Source organism: Bos taurus, chromosome X (assembly GCF_002263795.3).
Source record: "Bos taurus isolate L1 Dominette 01449 registration number 42190680 breed Hereford chromosome X, ARS-UCD2.0, whole genome shotgun sequence".
Classification (NCBI taxonomy): Eukaryota; Metazoa; Chordata; class Mammalia; order Artiodactyla; family Bovidae; genus Bos; species Bos taurus.
This window is the reverse complement of record NC_037357.1, coordinates 106,052,727-106,076,843: the sequence shown is the minus strand read 5'-3', so window position 1 is coordinate 106,076,843 and position 24,117 is coordinate 106,052,727. Positions and strand designations below refer to the sequence as shown.

At 40.7% G+C, this 24,117-nt stretch overlaps 2 protein-coding genes across 2 annotated transcripts in view; both read right to left on the bottom strand.

Annotated features, from left to right (window-relative positions):
• Window positions 1–17,614, bottom strand: part of PRRG1 (proline rich and Gla domain 1) — a 143,870-nt gene extending 126,256 nt beyond the window's left edge. The window contains 1 exon segment of the mRNA NM_001105640.1: window positions 17,508–17,614. The gene's annotated coding sequence lies outside the window, so the exon portion shown is untranslated.
• Window positions 1–17,614, bottom strand: part of LOC132344338 (transcription factor E2F6-like) — an 81,337-nt gene extending 63,723 nt beyond the window's left edge. Inside the window, exon 1 of the mRNA XM_059883817.1 lies at window positions 17,508–17,614. The gene's annotated coding sequence lies outside the window, so the exon portion shown is untranslated. The remainder of the gene's footprint in view (window positions 1–17,507) is intronic.
• Window positions 17,615–24,117: the final 6,503 nt, after the last annotated feature.

The window sequence follows — 24,117 nt, the reverse complement described above, 5'->3', positions numbered from 1 at the left end:
TCTAAATAACCATTGGATCAAAATTCAATTATACACATACTACCTTCTCTTCTGAAAGGGGTCTGATAAACTGAAAGAGTACTACATAAAAATTATAGTACCATGTAGTGAAATGTATATGACTGCACCTGGATAAAAAGCTTTCAACATGGGAAAACACATAAAAACTTCAAAATAAATGACAAGAGAAATTAGACAATATTTTGAACTAAATGGTAATAAAAGTACAACATAAAATCTGTGGAATGCAGTTAAAGTTGTGCTTAGTGGTAAAGTTATAGTCTTGAATGTCTACATTAAAAAAAAAAAAAACTCTACTGCAAAATCAAGAAGTATTATAGAAAAAAATTCCAAAAATATGTAAGTAGAAATTGCCCTCCATATTGTTTTCCCTTTTTCCCAGATCTAATGCCAGAATAGAAATTTTTTGTATGTTTTGTACGTGCTTGAATGGTGAAACATTTGGTGTCTTTGGAAACCAAAATGTCACAAAATCTATGAGCAAGAGAACCACCTCCTGAGTAAGAATGTACCATTTAAAGTACACCATTCTGAGCAGGCCCAAACACGGTGATTAGTCCTTGTTTTCCACCACACTTCGAAAGAGTCAGAGGCTGGGAGGTGGGGGGAAGGGAACTTCAGAATTTGTGTGGTCTTTCCAGTTCTATAAATAAGGCTTTCTAAAAAGCAGATATTGGTATTTTCCTTGGCCTGGAAATGTGAGAAAAGGGTAATTCCAATAGAAAGGCTCTGTTCACCTACAAACTGGGGGCCCCACTCTGCTCAAAGACAAGTACAAAGGCTGAAAGTGTACCCCATGGTACATCTAGGAGCTGAGGGTTTGGCCAGTGAGAGCCCCAATGCCTCACTGTGTCACACAGTCAACATTCCCAAAGCACCAATTCAATGGTTCACGAGGTCACAAGTATTATTAGTGCAGCCGCTGGGTTGGCTTGCCACACTTCCATAGATTAGGCTGGTAAGGAGACAATGAGTTCAAATGGATTCAAACAATTTACTACTTACGCACACAGCAAAAGCAAAATCAGTGTGTGTCAGTGTACCAAGTACTTAATCCCATAGGCTGACATCAAACAGGAGGGGCCCAATGACAGATGTCCAAGCGATGTGTCATGCTGCCATCAAGGAGCCACCTCTAAATGAAACCCAAGCAGCTTTACTGACGTACACAGACACCAAAAGTTGTACTCCACGGGGAACGAGACGGAAGCCTCTGCCCTCAGCTGAATGAGGAGATGGATGAGAAATGGACTTAGGAGATTTCCCACGAGGTATGTTACAAGAAACTGCCTCATGACAGCTCCTCACCAGGCTGCTTATTTCCCCTTGCTCCAGGAGGAACCATGGGGCATTTCGCCAAGACTTGACTCAGACTATGGTCAAGCACTGCCCGTGGGGCCTGAGTGAAGACATGCAAGGTGGCCCAGGTGCCGCACAGAGAAGCTTTTCTACAAGATGCTGAATTTACATGTTTTTATTAGAATGATATTCAGTGCCAAGATTTCTGAAGCACTCGCTAAGGAGAAACACTGAGCATTTCAGCTGAGCCCTGAACTAAATAAAAGAAAAGTGATGGGGAAGGAAGGTAAACGTGAAGTTTTTAACAAAATAACCTTTCACCTACTCACACAGGTTAATGGAATAAAGCACTCCAAATATAAGCACCCTTGAAGCAGGGGGTCTATTTGTGGGAGGTATGTGGAATCACAATGAAGGAAGTGGTATACCAGCTCTGTACACTTCCCCAACGACTCACTCTTGGTCCTCAGAAGGATGTTCTCAGGATTTCATAATATTCCATGCAATTAATGCTGCTGCTTCTGGTCTAACACAGTAAAGTCAAGATCAAGGGGTATGGTTCTAAAGCAATCAGTGCACTATAATCAGAATCATCTACCCCTGACAGTGCTAGAACCTTAGGTTGTCAACAAACCTATGTCAGAGCTCCCTGTGACACTCTCTGCCTTAGTCCTTGCTAGCTGGGGAACCGACAACAAAATGAGTTGGAATTACATTTCTTTAAATACAGATATGGACAGACAAGGGCTTTCCTGGTAGCTCAGCTGGTAAAGAATTCTCCTGCAATGCAGGAGACCCCGGTTACATTCCTGGGTTGGGAAGATCCCCTAGAGAAGGGATAGGCTACCCACTCCAGTGTTCTTGGGCTTCCTTGGTGGCTCAGACAGTAAAGAATCTGCCTGCAATGCAGGAGACCTGGGTTTGATCCACGGGTTGGGAAATCCCCTGGAGGAGGGCATGGCAACCCACTCTAGTATTCTTGCCTGGAGAATCCCATGGGCAGAGAAGCCTGGTGGGCTACAGTGCATAGGGTCACAAAGAGTCAGACACGACTGAGCGACTCAGCACAGCACAGCACAGCATGGACAGACACACAGTAGATGATCACATAGCAACTAAGATTCGCCTATGACAACATGGAGCTTAGATGTACATTAACTTTTGGTCATCTTAATAGAATCCACAGCTTTCATCAATACTACATAGAAGTTCTAGTAAATATTTTGGAATAAAAAGAATAAAATATTTTTAATAAATTTCTCTTTAATGTGACTAAATGTAGGAAAGAATGCTTAACATTTCTTTACCAACATTATAGAGACAGTGTCTGGCTTTAAGGTTGTTTGAAAACATTTCATATACAGCTTTAAACAAATGGGTCCCACATAAATGGGATAAAGGAAAAAAAGGAAAGCAAAACCACATGCCATTGTAGTAATGTAACAGGAAAAAACATAACACTATCAGCTGAAGTCCTGTGGCTCTAGCACAAAAAGGGGAAACTATGGATAGGCCCAGAGAAATAGGTAAGAGTGAACTGCACAGTGTCACTGGGAAGGCCTCCTGTGAGGACTGGAAGTCACAGGAAAAATAACTTACAAAAAAACATATGGTCTATTATCCAGCCAGGAAAGGAAGAGACAATGGGGGAAAAATCCACACAGACCTTGAGAGTTCTGTGGACGTGATGATCAGAGTACATTCTCACACATCACACTTGAGAAAGGAAGGTCCGAAGAAAGAGGCCTCCTGCTCCTGTCATCCCTACTTGCATCAGCAAGGAGGAAGAGGTCACCGGCACAGAAAACAATTGAGGGCTTCCCTGGTGGCTCACTGGTAAAGAATCTGTCTGCCATGCAGGGGACGTGGGTTCGATCCCTGGATCAGGAAGATCCCCTGGAGAAGGAAATGGCAACCCACTCCAGTATTCTTGCCTGAGAAATCCCAGGGACAGAGGAGCCTGGGGGGCTACAGTCCATGGGGTCGCAAAGAGTTGGACGTGACTGAGCACAGGACCACACGCATAGTGCAGCACAGAAAAGCACCAAAAGACAAAACTTGTTTGGCAGAGGTGATGCAGACCACAGCCCCTGAAGTTAGAGGCCTTAACTCAAGGTCAAGGCGGCTATTTCTCCCCAGCAGTGGCTAAGGGAACCCCACGTGGTCACATTCGTAATTAAACTCAGGCCACTTCTTACCAAGAGGTCTCTGTCCTGAATACAGAATCTCCTCCTCTTTAATAATATGAGCCACAAAGGAGAAGCAGAGATACATACATGGGGCAGTGGGCAGGGGGGGAAGTTCTAAGACGTTTTAGTTGAAGGTCGACAGTCATTTATATGACCCTAGGTCGTTGAGGAAAAAGTTTGACTAAAAAATTCTGATCTATTTGTGGGAATTGTCAGTGTGCAGAATGTAGCAGGTTATAGAATTAATGGCATTATCTAGGGAAAGGGCAGAAATCAAGGAAGGAGTTTTTAGCAGTGAATGAGTGAGAGACTGAGTAAGACAAAGTAGGTAAACGAAGCCTTTACCGCAAGTGGAGTTCAGCATAGGATATCAATTACTCTTTGAGGGAATCAAAGGACAAAAACATCCATTAAAATCTGTGTTTAGGACTTCTCTGGTGGTGCAGTGGTTAAGATTCTGTGCTTCCAATGCAAGGGATATGGGTTAGATCTCTGGTCAGGGAACCAAAGTCCATATGCTGTGTAGAGGTCAAAATTTTAAAAAAAAAAAAAAAAAAGCTCATCTTTTCTTTCCCAGAAGACTATATCTATCACTCAAACACTTATATTCATCATCATGTTCTAATAGAAGGGTACACTGGATAATCTAATTCAACAATATTTGAATGAATAGTGTCATCAATTCAACAAATATTTTCTGAGCACCAACCCATGCCTGCTGCTGTGTTAAGCACAAAGAGATTAACCTTTCTAACAAATTTACACAGTATCCTCTCATTCATTCATTTATTCAACAATGAATAAGCACCTAACGCCTGCAAGATCATGTCTGATGTTTGAAACGCATGCATGGTAAGTGTTCAATATACATTTTCTCTTCCTGAACACCCCGAAGTGACCTTGAGCTCTAAAGCTTGATGAACTGCAGTGTCCTTGGTATAAAAGTGGGTGTAAATATCATATCCCTTACAAGGTAATAAAAATAATAGAAGAAAAATGTCTGGTACAACATGGAAGGGTTGTCACTGCTGTTATTATCATTATTAAGGAAGATAATCCGTGTCGTTTGAGAGATGAGAAGAAAAAAATAATGTGGGCAACCTTCTGAGTAATGAACTCAACTATATTCCTGTGAAGGACAGGGTTGCTAAGAGTGTGCTTGGGTCCCAGAGGAAAAAACAAAATCCCATTCCAAACAGGATTTACCCCAGTGCCTTTCCTGGTTTTCTGAAGGCCCTGATATATTCTGCCTCTTATCAGCCCTGATGAAGTACAGTGGAGGCCACCCACTCCAGTGGTGAGGAGTCACTGGATGTTCAGATTTCTGATTCCCAACCCTCACCAGGCAAAGACCAAAGTAGACAAAGACAACAGAGATGCTCTGACCCCTAGCTAATGAGGCTGAGATTCTGGCAGAGAACTAGCACCAGTTCAACAGTTAAGAGCTGAAATGCAAATAAGGAACTAAGGCAGAAAAGCAGAACCCAACTCAGAAAGGTTAGGGGTACACAACCTTTTAAGAAAGTGAAGAGCTCAGTCTTTAGGGGTGGGTGGGGCTTTATAGGAGCTTCCCTGGTGGCTCAGACAGTAAAGAATCTGCCTGCAACAGGAGACCCGGGTTCGATCCCTAGGTCAGAAAGATCCCCTGGAGAAGGGACTGGAGAAGCACTATGAAGTGGTACCTGCAGGCTGGAAGCTTTCAGTGTTTGTGGATAGTTCATATTAATGCAACAAAAACGTGTATTTTCAGACTAACTGCTTATGAGCCTAAAGAAAGAATTTTTATTTTTACTCCTCTATATAATAATATTTTCTTGATAAATCCTAGGGAAAAAATGAGTGAGAAATTGAAGTATGATAAAATTACACAGGAAAGTAAATATATTCTTGCCAAAAATCATTATTCTGCTCCCATGAGTAATACTAACATAGAAGAAAAGACTAGGAATATATTCCATTAACTTTTTTCTGCAGTGACAGCAAATTTTCAACTAGGCATGTGTTTCTAACTTTGCCAGCTTTCTCTCTGAAACAAACATGTCAGACAGGATTACTGTGGCAAGTTAGTCATATGGATTTTTTTTTTCAAAATGGTAATGCATAACATTAGAAACCAAACCACAAAGAACAGGCTCTCTAGAGCCAGACTAGAGCCCTTACACAGAACACACAGTGCTTTGAATAGGTTTTGTCGGTCAAAAAGGAGGAGCTTGGTTACCTAGGATTCCAGGAAATAACATGTATCTTCTAGGACACAAAGAAGGGAAAAAATAGAATGCAGGGAACTTATTCCAAGTCAGGAATATAAAATAGCATACCCTCTCCTAAAGAAATCCTAGGTTCTAAATTATGAGGCACTGAAAATTGTTATTTTCAATTAAGAAGCTCAAATTGTTATTTCAATTCTGGCCCATTTAACCGCCAAGCCTTTCCAGAAGATAATGAATACTATCAAAAATTCATATATGTATGTGAATGAGCTTGAAAAGAAGTATACCAGCTATTACCACACAATAATAGAGAAAGAAAAGCAACCATCGAGCATTTTTAAGAGCTCTGATTATCCCTGCCTTGTGGAACTTTATTCGACTCTCATTTCATTATGCTCAATAATATTCTTGAGAAATACTTATGTTTCTACTCTACAAAGGGTAAAGCACACCCCTTTCACAGCAAAAGTGCTCAATAAATGTTGAATAAAAGTGTGACATACATTGCATAAAGCCACTTCTTTGGGAGATGCTAAAATGTTAGAATTATCAGACCAGGAATTTTAAAATACTAGGAATAACATGCTATGGACTTGAGACTTCTTTGGTGGCGCAGTGGATAAGAATCTGCCTGCCAACACAAGGGACAGCAGTTCGACCCCTGGTCTGGGAAGATTCCACATGTCGTGGGGCAATTAAGCCCGTGTGCCACAACTACTTAGCCCACATGCCCTAGAGACCAGGAACCGCAACTGTTGAGCCCATGTGTGGCAACTACTGAAGCCGGTGCACCTATAGCCTGTGCTCTGCAATGAGAGAGGCCCCCACAGTGAGAAGCCCATACAAAGCAACAAAGACCCAGCAGCAGTTAAAAAGCAAATATGATATGGGCTTTAATGTAAAAAGTAAACAACATGCAAGAAAAGATGGATAATGTAAGTGGAGAGATAGACATTCCAAGAAAGTATCAAAAAGAAATGCTACCAATCAAAAATGCTGTAACTGAAATAAAGAATGCTTTTGATAGGCTTATTAGGAGAATGGATACAGCTAAGTAAAGAATTTCTAAGCTTGAAAATATGAAAACAGAAACAGCAAAACTGAAAAGAAAGGAATATCCAAGATCTCTGAGACAACTACAAAAGATGTAACATATGTATAATGAGAATACCAGAAAGAGGAAACAGACAGAAGAACAGCAGCAGTATTTGAAGCAATAATGAGTGAGAGTTTCCCCAATAAACGTCAGACACCAAACCATAGATCCAGGAAGCTCAGAGAACATCAAGCAGGATAAAATGCTAAACAGGATAAAAGCAAAACAAAGAAACAAACCAAAAGCTATGTCTAGGAATGTTATAGTCAAATTGCAGAAAATCAAAGACAAAAAATCTGGAAAACAACCCAAAGGAGGAAAAAAAAAAAAAGTATCACTAGAGGAACAAAGGTAAGTTGCCCCTTGAACAACCTGGATTTAAACTGCCCAGGCTCACTTATATGCAGATATTTTTCAATAGTAAATACTGAAGTACCACAGAGTCCTAGTTGGTTGATTTTGTGGATGCAGAGGAACTGGAGCTATGGAGGTATGGCAGTAAGTTATACTCACTTGGATTAATCCCCATGATGTTCGAGAGCTAACTGTATATCTGACATTTCCTCAGAAACCAAGCAAACGAGAAGGGAGTGAACAGAAATACTTGAGAGTGTTGAGAGAAAAAAAATCACCCACTCAGAATTTTGTACTCTAAGAAATTATCTGTCTAAAGAGAAGGAGAAATAAAGATTTGCTCAGACAGGCAAAAACTAAGGCAACTTTTTGCTAGTAGATCTACCTGACAAGATTTGTTAAAAGTTCTTCAGAGAGAAGGAAAATAATATAGGTCAGAAATAAGGAGCTACATAAAGAAATGAAGAGCATCAAAAAATGAATAACTAGAAGTAATATAAAAACTTTTTCCTCATTCTTAAATGATCTAAAAGATTACAATTTGCTCAAACTACTAGCAACAGTACATTCAGTTATAAATACTTATATATACGCTTATGTATAAGTGAAATGAATAACAATCATACAAAGAATAGGAGGGAGGAATTTGGAATATTTTGTTATTATACAGTACTTCTATTACATATGAAGTGATACAGTATTATTTGAAAGTGGAATTGGATTAGTTGGAAACGTGTATTTAGCAAATGCTATGGCAACCATTAAAAAATGCTGTTGTTTTTTTTTTTAAGTTTACTGATACACTAACAAATAAGAGAAAATGGAACCATGTAAAGTGTCAATTAAGACACAGGAGAAGTATGAAAGACAAAAACAGGAACAAAGAACAACAAACAGAAAGCAGTATGGTAGTTATTAATCCAACTATTCAATAATCCTTTTAAAACATCAATGATCTAAATATACCAATGAAAAGACAGATTGTCAGAGTGGATGAAAGAATAAAACCCAAATATATATTGTCTACAAGAAACACATTTTACATAGAAAGACACACACAGATGAAAAGTAAAGGCATGGAGAAATATACCATGCTAGTAATTAATCAAAGAAAGTAGAAGCAGCTATATCAATTTCTGACAGAGCTACTTCAGGGCAAGGAAGGTTGTCAGAGATAAGAGGATAATATCATAACACAATGACAAAGGGGGTCAGTTCTTCAAGAAGACATAACAATCCTTAATGTATGCACATAACAACAAAGTGTTAAAATATATGAGGCAAAACCTGTCAGAACTGCAAGGAAAAACAGATGAATCTCCTATTATTACAGACTTCAACACTCCTCTAACTGAACTGGACAGATTCAGCAGGCACAAATTCAGTAACGCTATAGTACCACCAATCAGTTAGATACAACTGATATCTAAAGACGACTTCATCCAACAACAGAATTCTCATTTTTCTCTAGCTTGATGGAATATGCACCAAAATAAACCACGTTCTGGGACATAAAATGCAACCTTAGCAAATTTAAAAGAATATAAATCATATACTGTCTGCTCTCAGACCACCATGCAATTACACCAGAAATCAGTAAGATAACTGCAAAATCCTCAAACACATGATGATTAAACAACTCACTCTAAACAACACATGAACTCTCAAATTTTAAAATATTTTGAACTATATGAAAATAAAACTTACCAAATACTACGGAATGCAGTGAAAGCAGTGCTTAGAGGAAAATTTATAGCAATGAATGCATACATATAAGGTTCTTTACCGCTACCGCCACCTGGGAAGCCCATTTAAAGAAAAAAGCTCTAAAAATCAACAATCTAAGCTTCTACCATAGAAAGTCAGAAAGTGACTTCAATTCAAAGAAGCAAAAGAAGAGAAATACGAGGAATGAATAGAGAAAATAAAACCAAAACCTGACACTTTGAAAAGATTTTTTTTAATTAATAATCTTCTAGCCAAGCTAAGAAAAAAAAGAGAGAGACAAATTACATTACTTGAAATAAAAGCCACCATTACAGATTGCATGGAGACATTAAAAGGTTAATAAAAGATTATTATGAACAAATCCATTAAACCAATTCCTTGAGTCAACCTGCCAAAACTCATACAAGAAGAAATAGACAATATGAATATATATTATATATTAAAGAAATAGAATCAATAATTAATAACCTTTCAAAAAGGAAAGCAACAGGCTCAGATGGTCTCACCTGTGAAGTCTATCAAACCCTTAAGGAGAAACTACACCAATTTTCTACAGTCTCTTCCAGAAGATAGAAACCAAACCAAGGGAATACTTCCTAACTTATGAAACCAGAATTACCCTAATACCAAAACCAGACAAAGACATTACAGGAAAAGAAAACTACTGACTAGTATCTCTCATGAACATACCTGCAAAAACCCTCAACAAAATACTAGCAAATCAAATGCAGCGATGTATAAAAAGAATTACAAACCATAACCAAGTGAGATTTATCCCAGCTATGCAATGCTGATTCAATATTTGAAGATCAATTAATGTAATCCATCACATCAATAGGCAAAAGAAGAAAAATAGCACGAACATATCAGCAGATACGGAGAAAGGACTTTACAAAATCCAACACCCATACATGATTAAGAACTCTCAGAAAATGAGAAGTAGAAGTGAACTTCCTCAACTTGTTAAGAATATCTACAAAAACCTATAGCTTAACACCATACTTAATAGGGAGAAACACAAAACTTTCCAGCTAAAATAAGGAACAAGTCAATAATGTCTCCTCTTACCACTCTTTTCCAAGTTATGCGTGTGTGCGCTCAGTCATGTCCAACTCTTTTGTGACCCCATGGACTGTCGCCCACAAGGCTCCTCTTGTCCATGGGATTGCCTAGCCAAGAATACTGGAGTGGGTAGCCACTCCCTTCTCCAGGGGATCCTCCTGACCCAGGGATTGAACTTGCATCTTCTGCATTGGCAGGTGGCTTCTTTACCACTAGCGCCACCTGGGAATTCCTTCCCAAGTTACACGGATTGGTAAGTAAGAAATCAAACTTTTTTCACAGATGGCATTATCGACAATGTAGAAAACCCCCAAAGAATCAACAACAAAGACTCCTGGAGCTAATAAGCAATGATAGCAAAGTTGCAAGACACAAGATTAATGTGCAAAAGTTACTCAATTCCCTAAACACCAGTAATAAATAAGTGGAATCGGAAATTTAAAATATATTACCATTTATATTAGCACTCCCCACAAAATGAATTACTTATATATAAATCTAAAAAAGTTTGTTCAAAATCCATTATGAGGAAAATGCCTCATATTTGTGACCAAAGACATCAAAGAAGAACTAAATAAATGGAGAATTATTCCACATTCATGGAAATACAGATTCAATAGTGGCAAGATGTCAGTTCTTCCCATGATGATCAATAGGCTCAACACAATCTCAATCAAAAGCTAGCAAGGTATTTTGTGGATATCAACAAACTTACTCCAAAATTTATATGGAGAGCCAAGAGACCTAAAAGAATCAACTTAATACTGAAGAACAAAGCTGGAGGACTATTTTCTACTCAGTTTTGCTGTGAACCTAAAATGCTCTAAAAACAGTTCATTAATTTATTTTTTTAAGGAGTGAGTCCTTCTCTTTCCTTGTAATGATCTGATCTATTCCCAGAGCTTCCTCTCCACCCATGCCACTCTCCTGAATTCCACCTGGATAGCAGAAAGTCTTCTCAGACTCAGCATGCCTAGTACTGAATGCTTGGTCTTCCTTCTCTCAAATTTTCTTCTCCAACAATCTTCCATATCTCACTAAGTGTCTACTCCATTGTTCTAGTTGCTCAGACCAAAATCCTTGGCATCATCCTTGACTCTCATCCTTTGCCATATTCCCCTTCCAATTCCACTTCCAATAAGTGAGCAGAAAATCTGGTCACTTATCATACCTTTAGCATTATATTACTTTGGTTCAAGTCACCCCAACCTATCCTCAAACTGGTCTCTACTGTTCCAGCTCCCCTTGCAATTCTATACTCCACAAAGCACTCAGATTGATCCTTATGAAACAGAAATCAGATCACATCATTTCACTCTTCAAACCTTCTAAGGCTTTTCCTCTCACTCAATAGCCTTACAATATCCTCTCAAAATGAGTGGAATAGCCCTAACCCTCCAACACACCTTCTTACTTATGTGACCCTGTTTCTTATTATTCACTCCCACTCATTCATGCTATTCTCATCACAAGGACTGTTTTGTGATTCCTAGCAAAACGTCTCAAAAAGGTACCACCTCAGGACCTCTATACTTGCTGTTCTCTATTCCCATAAAGCTCTTCCTCCAAATAGTTTTCTCATCTCTTAAAACTCTTTGCTGACACTGTCTTCCCTGATCACTGCCCTCCAAAAGACTCTATTCACCTACTGATGAATATCTATAGATGCTCCACTATTCACTTTTCCTACTTTGCATTTCTCTAAAGAATACAACACTGTAACTCTACTCACATACACATATACACATGTATACACACACACACACACACACACGGAGCGCACATACACCCACATTTTACTTACTTATGTTTATTTTCTTCCTCCCTCAAATAGGATGTTAGCTCCTTGAGGACAGAAATGCCCAGTAAAATACAAATATTTTATTCAATGCTATATCCTGAGTGCTTAGAATAATACCTGGCAATTGAGAGGCACACAAACATTTGTTGAATGATAACCATATACTTATGTCAGTCTTAGGGGAAGGGCTTGGGAAATGGGGTTATGACAGAGCATGCCTAAACTTAACTTCAAAAAATTCTTCTAAATGAAAAAAGGTAGAAAAAAACACAGTTGTGCAACCATAAGAGGTAGCTGGAGTCCTGAACTTTAGTAACCAGCATTACTAAACTTGAAAAATCCATAGAGTTCATGGCCTATTTAAGTTCCACTGAAAAGTAGTGTGCAAACAAACCTCCCTTACAGAGTGTTCCTTCAACTTCTCCCCTCTCACATTTAGATTTACTTTTCTTAACTCATTCTTTCCCCCTCTATTCTCTTGGTGCCTGATTCTAGGCCCTCCTGTTCTCTGGATCCAGTTCTCTGTTTTATCAATTATATCCCCTTAGCATTACACCTTCAAACATTCCAGTAGGCTTTTCACCCCTTTCACAATACAGTTTTCTTGATCCCTTAAAATTCTCAGACTCCAGTTTTTTTTCTTCCCTTCTTCCTTCATCAACAATTAAAAAAAAATATTTTTCACTGCTTCTACTTCCTGACCAGCATTATTCAAAGAAGTGGTTCTTAACTAGAGTGTACATGAAACCCTCCTGGAATTTTTTCACGCCAGGTTCTACACTCTGAAATTCTGACTTGATCAGTTTGCACTGGGGAGACACTTTAGACAACACACTAAACCTAAGTGTGTTGGTGAAAACTGCTCCCTAACAGAGTCTAATACACACCCCCATATTAAGAACTATTATCTCAAAGATCTGCCATATGTTGTTTTTCTTTTTTTCTGGTCATAATAATGTTAATATTCTACCAATTGAGGAGTATAATTAGATCAACTCTTGTACCTGACACACATGAAAAACAAATAAAAAGGCTCCAATCAGAACACAAATCCAACTGTGTTCTCTCAGTTTTATCCTTTCTGAACTTTCCAAGGCATCCAATACCACCAATTTTAAGCATGCTCCTCTCTTCGGTAACATCTTGGTCTTTTGGTTTCGGTCTTCCCTCCTCCCTGCCAATCTGTCTTAATGCCATCTAAATCAGTGCCACTCAATGTGGATCCGAGGGTAGGCAGCAATACCATCATTTGGAAACTTACAAGACATGAATATTCCTCAGGCCCCATTCCAGACATCAGAAATTCGAGGGATGGGGTCCAGAAATCAATGAATTCTTGTGATTATTAGGCATGCTGATGTCTGCAAACCAGTGTGCTGCTGCTGCTGCTAAGTCACATCAGTCGTGTCCGACTCTCTGTGACTCCAGAGACGGCAGCCCACCAGGCTCCACCGTCCCTGGGATTCTCCAGGCAAGAACACTGGAGTGGGTTGCCATTTCCTTCTCCAATGCAGGAAAGTGAAAAGTGAAAGTGAAGTCGCTCAGTCGTGTCCAACTCCAGCGACCCCATGGACTGCAGCCTACCAGGCTCCTCCATCCATGGGATTTTCTAGGCAAGAGTACTGGACTGGGGTGCCATTGCCTTCTCTGAACCAGTGTGCTAAGCCACCTGTTTTTGGAAATATGGGAGGAATCTACTCACAGGACTGAAGCATGATGTCAACACATTCATATTTTGAAGTTAACTGTTACTGTAGTTGTCATGTGTGTTTGTTTAGTCGCTCAGTCATGTTGGACTCTTTGTGACCCCATGGACTGTAGCCCACAAGACTCCTCTGTCCATGGGGATTCTCCAGGCAAGAATATTGGAGTGGGTGGTCATGCCCTCCTCCAGGGGATCTTTCCAACGCAGGGATTGAACCCAGATCCCCCGCACTGCAGGCAGATTCTTCATCGTCTGAGCCACCTGGGAAGCCTATGGTGGGCTTAAGTAGGTGTCCTAAGAAATGGCAATTACAAATAATTGTAACTACTGTTTTCAGGGCAATTAGTATGTGCTAGATACTTTGATAAACTGTTAACACACCTGATCTCACTTATCAGGTGTTGTAATCATTATTTTTACAGGTAAGGACACTGAAACTTTGAAACAGAAGTTTAAACTCTTGCCTCCAAATTTGACACCATTGACCACCATATCACTGTCTCCTGCAAAGACTCAGAAAGAAAGAGTCTTGAACAGAACCCTAAGAAGACGACTCAGTGGAAGTGACTGAGGTTGACTGGTCAAAGAATCAGAGAAGAAACCAGAAATAGGGAAGTCAGTCTAGGTGAGGAAAGTTTTAAACAGAAAGCCTTAATCACAGTGGTTGGGAAAATTTTTTTCAGTAGTCTACAGACCACAAAGGATGTAGAACTTTATTATTTTTTTTTTTTTTGAAGTTTTATGGAGGCTACTCATTCTGAGTCCCAAGTTTTACTGACAAAACCAGACACTAACTTGGATTGTTTTGGGGGGGGGGGGATAATGGTTAATATTATTTATATATATTTATATTTAAAGTGACATGAAGAAAAAAGTTTTTACATTTAGGTGGAGAGGGGATAAATTAAATGAAGGGAGAAAACTTAGAAATGTACTAAGAGCCAGAATAGGTTTTCTGCCTTTCCCTAAAAAAATTTTTTATTAAGATTTATCTTATTTAAAAAATAAAAAATTATATATATACTGGAGTGCAGCTGATTAACAATGTTGTGATGGTTTCAGGTGGACAGCAAAGGGACTCAGCCATACATATACATGTATCTGTTCTCCCCCAAACTCCCCTCCCATCCAGGTTGCCAACCAAGCAAGATTCTGACTCATTTTTAAAACTAAAGTATCAATTTTATTCACTTATAAACTGAGTAACCATTTGCTCATGATATTCTCTCCAATGGGTAAATCCATTTAGCAGAGGAAAGCCAGCTGTTGGGGTGAGGAGCTTGAATTGTAATAAGCAAAAGGAAGATAATTTCTGTTATTAGCTAGAGGTGACTGGAAGGCCAGGGATGCTGGTGGTGTTAAGAGAACTTGTAGGCAGAAAAGTCAGGCCAAGTCTACTGAGGGCACTGTGCTGTGAAGAGACTCCCTAGCCAAATGTTTAAGTCACCTTATGATTTTGGAGGAGTATAATACAACTGATTAGTCTAACTGGTCTAATCGGTTATAGCTTCTTTACTTACATTACCCTCCAGAAGATGCCATCTAGTCAGCCTGATCTGCTTACGAATTTCCTAAATTCCAGTGGCACTCTATTTGTGTCTTTCTACAAATGATTAATCATTTTGCGTTGACTTTTCACTTGTTTTGGTATCAGAAATCAACCTTTAAAAAAATAATCAGCCTTTTTCTGATGTTTACTTCGCCTATATATATATATATATATATATATATATATACACACAAAGCTTTTATACCTTTTTAAGAAGAGTATATAAGTGAAAGTCACTCAGTCGTGTCCGACTCTTTGCGATCCCATGGACTATACAGTCCATGGAATTCTCCAGGCCAGAATACTGGAGTGGGTAGCCTTTACCTTCTCCAGGGCATCTATCTTCCCAACCCAGGGATCTCCACAGACTAATACATGGAAACATATTTCCGTGTTTATTTCCTATCCATATTCTAAATAATGGTGTTCAAACACTATAATTTCAGCATTCTGAATTTCTTCTATTATCCCATGAGCCTTATGTGATGTGAATTACTATCTTTCTAATAACACTTATTAACATCTAACTGTAAGTGCATTTATTAGGCACTGAGTACATACCCAGCAGTCCTAGGTACTGGGATAACACAATAGACTGAGGTTCCAGTAACAAGAGAAAAAAGGCCAGTAGTGTCAGCTTGACAGAAAAGGAGGTGATTAATACATTCTGAGTGCATACGTGTTCAGTCGTATCTGACACTATGATACCCCCATGGACAGGGAGCCACCAGGCTCCCTGTCCATGGGATTTTCCAGGCAAGAATACCAGAGTGGATTGCCATTTCCTCCTCCAAGGGATCTTCTCCATCCAGGGATCGAACCCGCATCTCCTGCATGATAGGTGGATTTTTTTTTTTTTTTTAACCACTGAGCCACCTGGGAAGCCCAATACATTCTGAAAGATTTGGCCAATTTTTTCCAAGTAGTGAACTGGGCTGAATCTGAAAGGATAAATAGAAGTTCATCAGGCACTGGAAAAGGGATGTATCCCTAATACTTCTCTCCCCAAATTTGGTAATGTTAGTGGCATTTAACTTAAAATAACAGAAAAAAAAAAGAGTAAAATGACAATAATGCAAGAAGAAATCCTCCACTTTACGATCTGGGGGTTGGGACTGTGCCTTTAAACACATTTCAGATCTGAAAGTAAATGTTTATAAAACAGTATTCAGAAGCAGGGGAAAGGGGTGGAGGAGGAAGAAGCTCAGTTTGTTTTATTGTATTAAGTTAAACAAATGAGTAAAAATATCAACATCTATGCTTGGGAACACATATAACTACTTTCCATAAAAACCCTATGCTTGAAAATGAAAGCCTCAGAACCTTATCCTAAATTACAAGAGTTGCCCTGGTGTTTTATATCCCCAATGTAATTTTGCCTGTGCACACACACACACACAAATCCATTCTTAATTGAAACAATCAACCACGCCCTAACCAGCTTCCACTTACCCTGACTTTCACACCTCCACATCCTTCAAAGTTTGGCTGAATTTATACTAGGACTATCTCAAGGCATTAATTTAGCTCTAAGTTTTGACACACCACCTCTTCATTCTTCCTTTCAATTATTTCCTCTTAAATTCCATTAGTTTCCCATTTCTCCTTAAGGGACACTTAGAAATACATCAACAGCACAATTACAAAACCAATGGCTGCAGCCAGTCTGAACACACACACTAATTTCCACTCACATCCCTCTTGAGGCTGTTTCTACCAATAATCAAAATCAGCGGACCAGAAAGGAGGAAAAAGCTGAGGCAGGAGGGTTGTTGCCTTCCACTCCCCCCATGTCTGCCCCCCACTTTCGCTCCCCCGTCCCCCAAGGCTGCACCGAGACCTTGTGCGCTCCCCCTTCCACCGACTCGCCCCCGCTGTCACCCGCTACTGCCTAGAAAACAGTCCTAGCCTTTGTTAAAATGTCCATGAGCACAATGTACCAGAAGACGGACACATTCCCGGGGGCGGGGTGAAGAAAGTCACACGAGTGCCACGCCCTCCTTGGCACAAACCTGGGGCGACAGCCCACCTCCTCCAAATCCTCTCCCCCCGCGATGAGGAATGTTCCTGGCAACTCTGCACTCCAGGACGGCAACGCGGGGGAAGGGATGGGCCCGGGACGCCCGCCGCTCAGGGGCACTAAGCGGGGGCTACTAAACTTGAAGCTGGGACACCCTCCAGAGCCCTTGGCGAGCCTCCCGGTCCTGCCAAGCCTGAGTCCAGACTTTCAGCCTCCGCAGCCCTTTCCTTCAATTTCTCCTCTTCCACATATCCTCGCCCGCTCCTGCCACCACGCACTCTTGCTCCCCACGCAGCAGGAGCCGGACACCCTCCGGCAGCGCGGCCAATCCCGCTGCCGCACGTCTGGCAGGTTTCTCCTTACGGGACCGACGGCTGTCCCGGCCGTCACCCGCACACACTCCAATCCCTCTCGGGACGCCCAGCCCGAACCACATTCTGCGGCTGCGAGCCCCGTGTGCCCAACACACTCACCGCGCGCCCCGCGCCGCTACTCCGCACTCTGTCTGCCGCCAACGGCGCCTGCGCGCTACCACCTCCACCGAGCCGGGTGGGAGCCTGGAGCCTGGAGCCAGGAGCCTGGAGCCAGGAGCCGACGGGAAGGGCTGTGGAAAGCGGCGGAGGCGGGGCCCGGGAGGAGTTAGGAGAGGCAGGGCGGGGCCAGGCAGGTTGGGAAACCGAGGGGCGGAGCCCGCCGCTGGGGTACGGAAGACCTAAGGCTTGGGGCACTGGGTTAGAGCTTTCCAGTCTTGAGATCTGTTTATAAATAACACTGGCATGAGAAGTCATTGAGGACCCTGGGTGCACCCCATGCACACTCACACTCCAGAAAGCCCAGCTCGGCGCGGGGCCAAGCTAGCCACCCCAGGCGTCAGCACGCCTCTCCCAGGAACCACTCTGGGTCCTCATTACCCTTTCACCTTTTCACATGCCTGGCTCCCCACACGTTATTCCGCCCACTGGCCTCTCGACTCGTCGTGCACGGTCCTTGGCGCTCCAGAGGCGAGCCGCATGGAAATTTCTCACCCACAGACTGTCTGTGCAAGGCACCCTAGTTAACACATCTATGCTGTGTGAGGCCAGAACAGGGTTGGTGACTTTCCAACCGTTGCCCACTGTTACAGCACAGCCCTTTCCCGGAGAACAAACTCTTTTGCTGTTCTGGCCTTTTGCTGACAACGTCTGCTTTTTCTTTAAAAAAAAGAAAGAAAGAACGAAAAGAAAAGTCTTAAACAAACCTACCCAAATATCTTGGGAAGAAGAACACATGTCAAATAAGACCCATCTCTGACCCTGCTTCTTTAGGGAGCCACTTCAGGATTTGAGCCTTCTTAAAAGCCCCTCTGAGAAACAGGAATATTCAGCGTGTGTAGCCCTGTGAATTTTGCTCTACTGGCTTCAGGTTTTTCTGGCAGTTAGCATTTTAAGAAGCCTAACTTGATTATTATTCCATGCTGCATGCGTGCTTAGTTTTTAAGTTCTATGCTTTTCTGTTTAAAATCTGGTCGGCTGTGGTATTCCACGTGCCTTCAGATCAGTTATTAAAATAAACATACCTGAGTGGAATCCAAGTGAATTGGCCTGTGGGCCTGAAGTGACTTATTCCAAATTACTTTTCTTCTTTTTACTTGAGTTATGATGGAACTGAGAAACAACTGGCTATTAAGAATAATAGAATTGCCACAGGGCCAAAGCAATAGTCCTTCACACCAAGTATTTTGACTGAAAAGGGAAAGGAACATTTTTGGTGAGAGACCGGTCATTGCCCTTAGAGATCTGAATATCCTGAATTTCTTTCCATTAACCTTTGTGGTTCTTCTGTTTGTGTATTTTTACAAACCAGACTATCTGAACTCATTTCTGTTTTGCATGTGTCAAATAAGCAGATGGGGATTTCAGTGAGGACAGACTGCAAGAGGGTATGTATATTGGTAAGTGTAGACACAGACTGTATAGGCTAGATAATCTGTAACTGCTTGGAAGTAGGAATTTGTCCTAGTCATTTTTCACTGGTAAAATGTTTCACATACAGAAGGTGCTAAAAGAAAAAAAAAAAAAAAAACACTAACCCTGCATTGATAAAGATAATTTTTACATCTTTAATAGATGCATATGTTTGTTCACTTTCATTTGATTACTGGATTTATTACTTTATGTCCAAATTGATCTGAATATTTTGATTGGATGCAGAGTTTCAGAGAACACTAAGGAGAAATAAGAAGGCCTTCTTAAATGAACAATGCAAACAAATGGAGGAAAACAATAGGAGAAAGACTAGAAATTTCTTCAAGAAAATTGGAGATATCAAGGCAACATTTTATGCAAGGATGGGCATGATAAAGAACAGAAACGGTGAGGACCTAAGAGAAACAGAAGATATTAAAAAGAGGTGGCAAGAATACACAGAAGAACTGTACCAAAAAAAACATCTTAATGACTCGGATAACTATGATGGTGTGGTCACTTACCTAGAGCCAGACATCCTGGAGTATGAAGTCAAGTGGGCCTTAGGGAGCGTTACTACCAACAAAGCCACTGGAGGTGATGGAATTCCAGCTGAACTATTTAAAACCCTAAAAGATGATACTGTTAAACTGCTGCACTCAATATGTCAGCAAATTTGGAAAATAGCAGTGGTCACAGGACTGGAAAATATCACATTTCTTTCCAATCCTAAAGAAGAGGAACACCAAAGAATGTTCAAATTACTGTACGATTGTGCTCACTTCATATGCTAGCAAGGTTATGCTCAAAATCCTTCTAACTAGGCTTCAGCAGTAAATGAACTAAGACCTTCCTTCTAACTAGGCTTCAGCAGTAAGTGAACTAAGACCTTCCAGATGTACAAGCTGGGTTTCAAAGAGGCAGAAGAACCAGAGATCAAATTGACAACATTCATTGGATCATGGAGAAGGCAAGGGACTTCAAGAAATACATCTACTTCTGCTTCACTAACTACACTAAAACCTCTAAATGTGTGGATCACAAAAAACTGGGGAAAATTGTCAAAGAGATGAGAGTACCAGACTATCTTACCTGTCTCTTGAGAAACCAGTATGCAGGTCAAGAAGCAACAGTTAGAACCAGACATGGAACAACAGACTGGTTCAAAATTGGGAAAGGAGTATGACAAGGCTGTATATTGTCACCCTGCTTATTTAACTTATATGCAGAGTATATCATGCGAGATGCTGGGCTGGATGAATCACAAGCTGGAATCAAGATTGCCGGTAGAAATATCAACAACCTCAGATATGCAGATAACATGACTCTAATGGCAGAAAGTGAAGAGGAACTAAAGAGCCTCTTTTTGAAGGTGATAGAGGAGAGTGAAAGCATTGGCTTAAAACTAAACATTCAAAAAACTAGGATCATGGCATCTGGTCCCATCACTTCATGGCAAAGAGAAGGGGAAAAGTGAAAAGAGTGATAGATTTCGTTTTCTTGGGCTCCAAAATCAATGTGGGTGGTGACTACAGCCATGAAATTAAAAGACACTTGCTCCTTGGAAGGAAAGCTATGACAAACCTGACAGCATATTAAAAAGCAGAGACATCACTTTGCCAACAAAGATCCATATAGTCAAAGTTATGGTTTTTCCAGTGGTCATGCATGGATGTGAGAGTTGGACCATACAGAAGGCTGAGTGCCAAAGAATTGATGTTGTCAAACCGTGGTGCTGTAGAAGACTCTTGAGAGTCCTTTGGAAGCAAGGAGATCAAACCAATCAACCCTAAAGGAATTAACCCTGAATACTCATTGGAAGGACTGATGCTGAAGCTGAACCTCCAATACTTTGACCACCTGATGAAGAGCAGACTCACTGGCAAACACCCTGATGCTGGGAAGGATTGAAGGCAAAAGAAGGGAGTGTCAGAGGATGAGATGGTTAGACTCAATGGACATGAATTTGAGCAATTCCAGGAGATAGTGAAGTTGAGAGGAGCCTGGCATGCTGCAATCCATGGGGTCGCAAAGAGTCGGACACGTCTTAGCACTGAACAACTATAATTGGTAATTTGGTATTTATTAGCACTTCAAGAATTTGATAAAATATGTTCAAGAAAAAAATATAAAGATTTAAATTACAAAATATTAAATGATGTAGCCAATGTCTCAGCAGTAAAGAATCTGCCTGCAATACAGGAGACATGAGTTCAATCCTTGGGTCAGGAAGATCCCCTGGAGGAGGAAACCCACTCTAATATTCTTGCCTGAAAAATCCCACAGACAGAGTAGCTTGGCAGACTACAGTCCAGTGGGTCACAAAGAGTTGGACACGACTGAGCACAGCACACAACAAAGCAGAAAAATATGAAAAACACTTGTTATAATAAAATATATTGAGGGTATATATATATTATGGAAACTCTCTTTGGCGGTATGCCTCTCAGATCTTCCTTCAAGAAACAAAATTGTTGTTCAGCTACAAACAGTAGGTGTAGCTGGCAGGCTCCAGTTAAATCATCTTCAGGACGCACCTCAGCTTTTGAGGTGGGAGGGGGTTATGCATGCTTGATGGGTAACTCCCCACCATGTGAATGAGCATGGTGGGGCACTAGAGCCTGGCCATTCCTGCCCAAGGTGAGACTCAGTCTAAGGAACAATCTTTGCTCTGGAGCTCCGTTGGGTTCGCTGAAACTTGATCAGATCTGTGTTTTGTTGTGAAATTTTCTCTGACGTGCTTCCTCCTCACTTTCCTTTCAAAAGTGTCAAATCAGCATCTTAGGACCAAGGTTTTCTCTGCCCAAGCCTTCCTCCCCCATTTATCTTTCAGAGATGTTACTTTTCCATCCTTCCCCCAAACCTCTTATAATCCTGTCTCAGATTTAAATTTCTGGAGGTCCCAAACAGGCATACTCTCTAAGCTCTAACTGCATTAAATTTGGATGATCTTTTTGGTGGCTAAACAGTTCTCAGGTGTTGGAAAAGGATAGTCAATATTAATATGGTCCTGTCAATACTAGAATAAAAGTTAAAATAATTATTATACATATAAGTTGTACTTCATATTCTTTTATTCCCCAGGCTAATTGTCTAGTTTCTGATTAAACAGAATGAGGACTACACAAAAGGTATTCACAGACCCTGATCTTCATGCCAAAGAGCAAGATCTGTGATGAGAATTTGACTAGGGTGTGGTCACCCAGGACTATGCCTTAGGGCACCAGCATTTCTTTAGAGGCTGAAAAATTGTACATACCTTTTTAAAAAATAGCTCCCTTTCAAAGAGCTAATGCCACCGATTCTGACATTCATTCCTTCCTGCCAGTCTCTCTACCCACCTCCCCACAAAATGAATAATTACAGCTAATATTTGTTGAGTACTTGCATGCTGGCCACAGTGCTATGTTCTTTACATGTTTATTCCATGTAATCATCACTTCTACCTATTACATTTTGGTTCTATTATTATTCCTGTTTTGCAAATAGCAAACCCAAGGCTAGGAAAGGTTAAGCACTGTACCTAAGATCATGGCTGCCAAGGGTCAAGGACTAGATTAGAATCTAGTAAGTGTCAAATCTTAATTCACTCAGCTCTGAGAGTTTAAGTATCTTCACCTACATATAGAATGGATTTGGGACTAGAATGCAAGTCTTCGGAAACCTCATTTTGTGCTATTGCTTCTAAATCACAATTATCTCATTTAAGGCTCAGAGTTATGACTCTTAATCTAAGACGTTGGAATTCTGAAATCTTTTAGTCAAACAAACATCCTGCTTTCAGATGGAAAAATCAATGCAACGTTCAAGTGATTTTGTACTTGCCCTATATTTAGTCTGAATGTTTGTTGGTCATTTTGCCTTCAGCTCTAACATGTCTTTAGTTTCATCACAATCTGAGTTGATTTTCCTAAATCCATCATCACTGGAAAAAGAGGGACCAAGTCTCTTTTTATCCTTGGGAAGAAGCCCAAGGATAAGGACTTTTTTAAGTCCTACCTTAATAAATATTGCTGTTGTTCTGTCACTAAGTCGTGTCTGACTCTGTGACCCCATGGACTGCAGCATGCCAGACTTCCCTGTCTTTCACTATCTCCTGGAGTTTGCTCAAACTCATGTCCATTGAGTTGGTGATACCATCCAACCATCTCATCCTCCGTCACCCCCTTCTCCTCCTGCCCTCAATTTTCCCGAGCATCAGGGTCTTTTCCATAATAAATATTATTGTACAATATTTACTTCCTTCCTATTAATCTTCCCTTTTGATCAACAGCTGCGGACTTTCCCTAATCTGACCCTCAAAATAGAGAATGTTTTTCCCCCCAATAATCACAAAATTTCCATATAAGACATTTTGAGAAAAGCCCAATTCCTAGTTAATAGAACATTTAGATGATTCTATCAACAGCTTCCTGAGATCCCACTGCCTTCCTCAATTCAGTCCACTATAGTCAAACCAGAAGTAGTTATTAAGTTATTCTGATCTTGAATAAGAAAAAGGAAATTCTGATTATTTTGCTGGGAGGTAGTAGTAAATTTCCCTCATTTCTGGTTGGTTAGACCCTTTGGGTGGCCCAGGGCAACACAATAGGCTAGGTCTCAGGAGAGTTCTGACACCATTTACTTCAATATGACTTTTTAAGGTAGATAACAAGAAAGATGCAACATTGAAATATTTGAAAGTAGGTGCAAAGCGAATCCTGCACCAGCTACAGAGGGTAACCTCAGTATGGAAAGACCTTGGCCCTTATTTTATAAGATGAATGTTGCATGAGCTGGGGCATACAGGATGCCATGGATGACAGGCACATTACTATTTAAAATTAATTTAAAAAAAAAAGTATGAAAGGTGGCTTCCCTAGTGGTAAAGAATCTGCCTGCCAATACAGGAGACACGGGTTTGATTCCTGGTTGGGGAAGATCCCACATGCCAAGGGGCAACTAAGCCCGTGTGCCACAGCTACTGAGCCTGTGCACTAGAGCCCAGGAGCCGCAACTACTGAAGCCCACACACCCTAGAGCTTGTACTCTGCAACAAGAGAAGCTACTGCAATGAGAAGGCTATGCATGGCAACTAGAGGGTAGCCACTGCTCACTCCAACTAGAGAAAGGCCTGCACAGCAACCAAGACCCAGCTCAC